The 7,599-nt window shown below is 54.8% G+C and overlaps 1 long non-coding RNA gene across 1 annotated transcript; it reads left to right on the top strand.

Moving 5' to 3' along the window:
• The first annotated feature begins 250 nt into the window (after window positions 1–250).
• On the top strand, window positions 251–1,998 carry LOC108580771. Its single transcript, XR_001892320.3, has 3 exons — window positions 251–346; window positions 1,480–1,592; window positions 1,908–1,998. It is a non-coding gene; the product is annotated as an uncharacterized LOC108580771 (long non-coding RNA).
• Window positions 1,999–7,599: the final 5,601 nt, after the last annotated feature.

Here is a 7,599-nt window from a genome sequence, read left to right as displayed (position 1 = left end):
GAGTCGTGTGGAGCCGTCCGAAACTGACTCACAGCCTGGAGCCAAGTGCAGCGGAGCTCCGTGGAGCCCAGCCATCCCCAACCAAGACAGCCAACCGCAGCCAGACCACAGGCCTGGGAGTGAGAGCAACACATGTGTGTTGCTGTGAGCTGCTGAGCCTGGGGGGCTGTTTGTTACAGAGCACTGTTACAGCAATAGCGGACCTGTGCAGTGGAGATCTGTGTGGTGCAGGAGCAGGGAGTACCCCAAACTGGATGGGCAGAAGTAATCTGAATGAAATGGCTGGGTGGTAAAATTCACCAGCACATCCACGAGACAGAGCTTACCCTCTGCACCCACAGCCGGGGTAAGTGGGCTGGCAGTGCACGGTACCGAACCCAGAGGCAGGGCGCTGGGGGCATCCAGAGGAATGCTCAAGGCAGCATGCACAGCAGAGGCTTGGCACTAAAGGCTGGGCATGTTTGTTGGAGTGGCCGGCAGACACCATGGGGTTTTTATGTGTCTGCACTAACATATAGAACGCCGCATCATTTTGCCAATTGGTGTATTTTTACAGAGCGTTGTTCCTTTTCATAGCGCTGACCAGTTAAATGCGTAAGACAGTGTTTGCAAGCATGGCGCACCGAGCCTGGCTTTCTGTCAAGTGTCTGATAAACGGGGCCACTGTTGTGATTGAAGGAACGTGGCCTTGGTTTTCAGGCCTTTGTTAAAACACTTGCAGGACTCTGTCCCGGGTCCTGGCGTCCTGGTTGTGGAGGTGGGAAAATGACCACCACCACCTCTGACTCTCCCAGCCTTCCTGGGCACTCGCAGAGGCTGCACCCGGTCAGATGGAGAGCAGAGGCTCTCCTTCCAGCCTCGTGGGTCTATGGACAGCTCTCAGGAATAGGCCCGCCTCAGAGGCGTCTGGGGGAAGAGGCTGGGTGTGCACACGCATTCATAAACAGGAAGCCAATCAGCCACAACAGAGCAGATGCTCCCAAGACCAAGACCAGCGCCTGAAGGTGGTGGTTATGGTGATTTACAGCCAAGCTTGCCTTGGCTCTGCCCTCAGGAGGCTCTACCCATTGTGCAGAAGTGATCAAGCACCATGGACCAAAATCCATCCGCCTGCAGTGACGGCCAGGACTGCGTGGGGCAGAGGCAGCACCAGAAATGGGGGTGCGAAAGCTGCTTCTGTGGGCATCATGGCCACTGTCCTAGGCAGACAGGGTTGGGATGAGTTGGAGCTAGGGCAGAGGTGCCCACATAACCCTTGCAGGTCACCTGACTCTGTGTGTGTGTGTGCATGCACATGTATGAATTCAACAAGCATTGTTGCACACCTACTGTGTGCCAGGTCCCATGCTGGGAAGTATTGGCCTTTGAGATGCACAGGCTAATCAGAAGACGACATTATCATGATGTATACAGCGCAAGGGCAGGCACATCCCTCATCCCTGTCCCGCTTCCCACTGTGATCTGTCCATCCTCCCACAGCCCAATAAGGAAGGAAGCATCGTGGCCATTGTATCCACAAGCAGACTGAGGTTAGAAGAGCCCAGCATTCCGCCAAGATTCATGTGGCTGGGGAGCGCGCAGCAGGAGCCCGGGTAGGAATTTCAACCCCAATGACAGCAGTGATTCAATTTCTGGTCCTAGTGACACAGGCCACATGTAAGGATTGGATGTTAAACCAAAGCTGGGAGTGGGGTGGGTTTCCTGGGGCCAGTTCACGAGGTGGCTCCTGAGCAGGGTTCCTTGAAGACACAGGGGAGAGAAGGTCAAGGAAACCAGCTCCTGGGACACAAACAGAGTGGACAGCGACAGAGACAGAGTGGACGGCGAAGGGGGTGGGGTGGACACCTGGCCCTGGGCAGCCTCAGGGTCCTGGGTAGCATTTGCAGGATCTGTGTGCTCCGTTCCAGACCCAGCACTGGCCGCCTGGTGTTTCCTGACCTGCCACAGTGGAAAGCAGCCCAGACGAAGCCTGGCCCTGCCGAGCCGAACAGCCCTCACACCTGTGCTCAGCCAAGCCGGCCTGCTGCAGGAGTTGGCCGCGGCAGATGCCAGCTCGCCCTCAAGCCGAGAAAAATCCATCACGGCTAATCTCACTCCCCCAGTGATTCCTGAGCTGTGTGCCGTGGAAAGGTTGGCCCCAAATCCTCTGTGGCCTCCCCCCAGCACCTGCCTTCCTCTGAGAACTGGGGTGGGAGAAGGCTGCCAGCAGGCCCCTCCACGGAGGCCATCTCCCCGGCGTCCTGCGCGTTTGCTCTAACTGCTTCTCCTGCAGGTGAATACCCTTTCCTGGGATCAGACACAGAAAGCTGTTTAGGCAGAAAGCCAGCCCTGACAGCCCCTCTGAGCACGAGGACAAATGCACTGAGCTTCCAAGGCGACTCCGCTCATTCTACCTCGAGTCCGTCAGGCCTGGCTCGACTCCCAAAGCAGCGCTCACCAAAACGAGTTTCTTTGTGTAAGCCTGGAAGTGTGACACAGAACTGGGGAACTGGAGACCCGCCCAGGGCACTGTCTCCTTGGATTTCTCCCCATCTTCCAAAGAGAATCTTCCCCAGCCAGTGTTCCCGAGAAGAACTGCTGTCCACCCTCCAGAGGGGCAGAAGCCCGGTGCCTTCTGGCCTTGCCCCGCCCAGACCCCGGAGCAGGAAGCGGAGGCCTTTCTCCTCCCAAAGGCACCAGCTCCTTGCAACCCAGGGCAGCAAAACTTTTCCACCTGGTTCCTGCGAACCCATTACCCTGGGGCCAGTGTCTCATTAAGCCAACAGGACTCCAGTGTTTTGATGGAGAAAGAGAATATTCCCGAATGAAAAGATGAGGCTGTTCCCCACCAGGCTGGGGGCACGGAAAGGGAGCCAGAGAGCGAGGAGAGCTCAATGCCTGTGCCAGGATTCTTAGAACTGAGGGAAGATGCAAGTAACCAAGGGAGCTGTGGCTTCTGCCTCCTCCCAGAGCCTCTTTCCCACCCCCCAGCCCGCATCTCCTTCTCCAAGAGAGCAGGCCCTTCAGGGGCACAAGGAGGCATCGCTTACCTGTGCCTGGGCTTCTTGCTGTCCAGTATGCAGAGGGCAAGGCTGGCACCGGGAGAAGCGGCTTCAGGCGTCCCAGGGACCTGCTGCCTCTTTTCCAGGGAGCAGCCCCTAGCCCGCTCTGTGCAGCTCATCCCAGCTCAGGGCATAGATGTGCATGTGTCTGTGGAGGTGGGGTGCCCTCAGGAGCAGGGGGTCAAATATTCTTGGCTGCCACCTGCTGCCAGCCCATCCCAGGGGCCAGCTGCCTGAGAGGGGGGCCCTCCGGCTGCGCCGCCGTCATCTGTGGGGAGTGGCAGGCGGCAGCTCTGGCTCTCCAGGCTCCTGCCTGCTCCGGGCTTAGGCGAGTGGTTTATTTATAGAGCCCGGCCTTCCCCAGATGCCAGCATCCCAGCTGAGATTTCCAGCGCTCAAACTCGCCCATACCTGCCCTGAGTTGTTGCTCACTGTGACTGTTCGGGAGGAGAAGGACCAAGGCACTTAAGCGATATGGTCCTCAGCCTTCTCCCCTGAGAGGCGCAGGGCTGGACCGGGGGTCTCCCAGGCCCTCCTGCTGTGGGCAGTGCCTGACCCAGGAGCCCGGCCTGCGAGTCAGCTTGGGCAAGGCGCTTCCCCGCCCTAGGCTGCCTCAGTTTCCTTTTCTGGAAGATGAAAGAAGTCAGAGGGTCTGCCTGTCCAGAGCAGGGCTGGGATCAAAGAATGGACTGGAAGGAACAATGGCCACCACCGTCCACTCTGTGCTTCTCCCCAGCTGGGCTGAGTCTTTGCGAGGGTACCACTGTCACCTCCAGGGGCCACTCCATAGGAGATGCACACAGTAGGTGCTTGCGAATGAGTGAATAAGGGAGCAGACACATCCCCACATACAGGCTTGCTTCAGGCTCCTAATAACCTGCGAGGGTCCTGGAATACGCCCACTTGGCAGACGGGAAGCCCGAGGTCTAGAAGGGTGAGGTGGCCTTTCCAGGGCCCCCCAACAAAAGGCGGTAGCACCACAGTTCCCATGGGTCATTCTGTTTCCAAACCTCATTCCCTTACCACGCCCTCATCAGGCCTCACGGTCAGATGAGTGTCCCCTGCAACGCTGCCGTCTTCCCAACCTGATGCATAGTTCAGGACTCCCCCACCGCCGTGGCTACTGCGATCTCTGCTCCTCGCTCCTGCCGGCCAACCCCGGAGGCCAGGCCCTCTGTGAACGCATCTGCCTTCCCGAGGACGTGCTCTGGTGTGCCGGGAGGGCTCCTCCCTGGTTCTGGCGGTTTCTCCTGGGCGTTTCCCCCGTGCCTGGGAAGCCCGGGTGCACCTCCTGACCCCGCTGGGCCTCACTCTCGCCTCTCAAACCAGTGTTTCCTCCTCCAGGGCGAGTGAGGGGCTTGTCTGCCTTCTCACGGGTGAAGGCGCCAGACTCACAGGCGCCCATGTTTGCTCATCCGCTTCGACTCAGCTCACGTGAAAGAAGTTCGCTAATCTTTGTGAGTTTGCTCGGTGAGCTGGAGTTAACAGAGCAGCCCAGTCCTGGTGGGCTCCAGCTTCAGTGCAGGAAGAGCATGGGCCGGGCTGTCCTCCCCAGACATGCAAGCCTGGGTGCAGCTGCTGGACTCTGGGCCTCCCCACTACCCCCCTTGGCGGGTGCTCCCCCTGCGCCTGGGAAGCCACCTTCCTCCCTTCCTTCCACTTCTTTGCCTGCCGAGATCCCTCAGGGCCTCCCAAGCCCAGACCCGCCTCCTCTGAGTTCTAGGCTGGTCTCTCAGGGCCCCAGCAGGGCTGGGGACTGGGAATGCCCCCCTTGCTCCTCTCCTGAAGAATAGGAGGCCGGCTGCCTGGATGCTGGGACAGCAGGGACAAAGCTCAGAGGCCTCTCCCCGCATGGAGTCAGATGTGAACCTCCGCAGGGCCTCCCCAGCCTCCTGGGCTATTTGGAAGCAGGGCAGCGTGGGCTCTCACTCCTCACCCAGAACTGTCCATCCCTGGGCAGCTGACCTGGCCCAGCCAGTGGTCCCTGCTAGGACCTGTCTGCAGGAATAGCTGGAGAGGCAGGGGGAGCACATCCATCCAGAGCACCCAGCACCGCCCCATGCCCTGTCTAAGCAGGTCACCCCTCTCCGGTTGTCTCTCACAGTCCCTCATTCCGGAGCACTTGTCCAGGAGAACCGACGTGCTCCCGTGTCGCCGACTTGCTTGACCTGGTGTCTCCCGTCGGGGTGGACACTCCCCGAGCAGGCCCACTGCTTACTCCGGACTCCCAGTGCCATCTGTTCCTGCTTCCTGGTCACAGGAATGAATCTCCTAAAGAAAGGTTAAGCGAATCATGGCCGTCGCAGGATGCCATGCCGTGCAGCCATCACAAACTGATTTCTGAGTAATGTTTAACATCAGGGGAAAATGTTACACCTTGACGCCAAATGAATAGAGTAGATTGCAAACTGTCCATGTAGGGTGGTCTCAGTGTTGTTTAAGATCTGTATTAGACTGGGCGTGGTGGTTCACGCCTATAATCCCAGCAGTTTAGGAGGCCAAGGCTAGAGGATCACCTGAGGTCAGGAGTTTGAGACCAGCCTGGCCAACATGATGAAACCCCGTCTCTACTAAAAATACAAAGATTAGCCAGGCGTAGTGTTGGACGCCTGTAATCCCAAGTTTTTACAAGTTGTTTTATTTACAATGCCAACTTTTAAAAGGTCGTTCAAGTGATCTGGACAAGATACTAGGCAGAAACCGCTTTACAAAAAGAGGGAAAACCCAGGCTGCCCCTTTCTGTAAAGAAGCCACCGTTCGGTTTTATGTAGAGCAAAGAAAAAAGAAACTTTTGATTACACTAGAGGAAACTCAGACATAGGTTTGGAATCTGTACTAAAAACTACACACACAATGAGGACAGTATCCTGCTGTCATGACCTGCTGCTGCACCTGCCCGTGGTGTGTCTAACATTCGCAGTGACAGAGCAGTACGGCTAGTATTCGGGACCATCCTCACAGTGTTCGTGGCAGATGCATTTCCCTGCCCTCCAGACCGCTGTTCTCTTTGCACACTCAGGCTTTTCCTCTTTGTTTTTGATACGGAAGGTCCTGTGAATCTCCAGTTTTCCCCTCGATCATGTGGGCGGTGGTCACATGTAACATCAAGCAAACTTTTGAGTCTAAGTAGTTTACAGCCAGAATAAGTTCAAAAAGCATTTCTTTGGTCAACTTTCAGGGAGATTCTGGGTCCCAACAGAAATGATCTGTTCACTTTTCTTGGTTCTTATCACCCTCAGGAGGAGGAGGAGGGTATTCCTTGGGGTGGGTGCACCCCTGAGTGACCTTTTAAAATATTGCTGCATTAACATTTAGGAGAGGAACTGAGCCATCGTCTCCCTCCTCATTTCTTCCCAAATCTTCCAAAGTAGTTTTTTTGTTTATTTGTTTGTTTGTTTGTTTTTTGAGATAGAGTCTCGCACTGTCGCCCAGGCTGGAGTACAGTGGCGCAATCTCGGCTCACTGCAAGATCCGCCTCCTGGGTTCATGCCATTCTCCTGCCTCAGCCTTCTGAGTAGCTGGGACGACAGGTGCCCACCACCACACCCGGCTAACTTTTTGTATTTTTAGTAGAGATGGGGTTTCACCATGTTAGCCAAGATGGTCTCGATCTCCTGACCTCATGATCCACCCACCTCGGCCTCCCAAAGTGCTGGGATTTTTTTTTTTTTAGATTCCCTAATAAAAAAAAAAAAAAAAGTCCATCATGAATATTCTTATTGTGTTTTCCTGTATGTGATGTGACTTATTTTCTGGCTGCTTCTAAAATTTTGTCTTTTTATTTGGTTTTTAGAAGCTTGAATATGATGTGACAAAGCGTGTTTTTTCCTTCTACACGTTCTACTTGATTTTACAGTTTCATGAGTGTTTTCCAGTTTACAGGCGTGAGCTACCGTATCCGGCCTTTTTTTTTTTTTTTTTTTTTTTTTTTGAGACAGTGTCTCATTCTGTCAGCCAGGCTGGAGTGCAGTGGCATTATCTTGGCTCACTGCAAGCTCCACCTCCTGAGTTCAAGTGATACTCCTGCCTCAGCCTCCCGAGTAGCCGGAATTACAGGCACCTGCCCCCACACCTGGCTAATTTTTGTATTTTTAATAAAGACAGGGTTTCACCATGTTGGGCAGGCTGGTCTTGAACTCCTGACCTCAGGCGATCTGCCTGCCTCGGCCCCAAAGTGCTGGGATTGCAGGCGTGAGGCACCGCACCCGGCCTACAACGGGGTCTTGATAGTCACAGATTACTTGACAATTTCCACATGAACTTCAAGTATCTCTCCATCAGAACTCCGCAACTTTCCTGAAGGCACGATGTTTGGTCTTAAGGAGATGGTGGAGGATGGCAGAGTAGGGCGACGTCAACACAAGAACAAGGCCATTCTCAATGTGTACTTACATCTTTCCTCTTCTACTTATTTTGGATTTTGTTTGCACTTCTTTTTCCTAGCTTCTTATGGTGGAAATTTTGATGACCAATTTTAAACCTGTCTTCTTTTTAAATATAGGCATGTACGAAAGAAATTTTATTCTAAGTACTGCAGCATCCCCCACATTTTGATAGG

This window comes from Papio anubis, chromosome 16, assembly GCF_008728515.1.
Source record: "Papio anubis isolate 15944 chromosome 16, Panubis1.0, whole genome shotgun sequence".
Lineage (NCBI taxonomy): Eukaryota > Metazoa > Chordata > Mammalia > Primates > Cercopithecidae > Papio > Papio anubis.
This window is presented reverse-complemented; position numbering and strand designations above follow the sequence as displayed.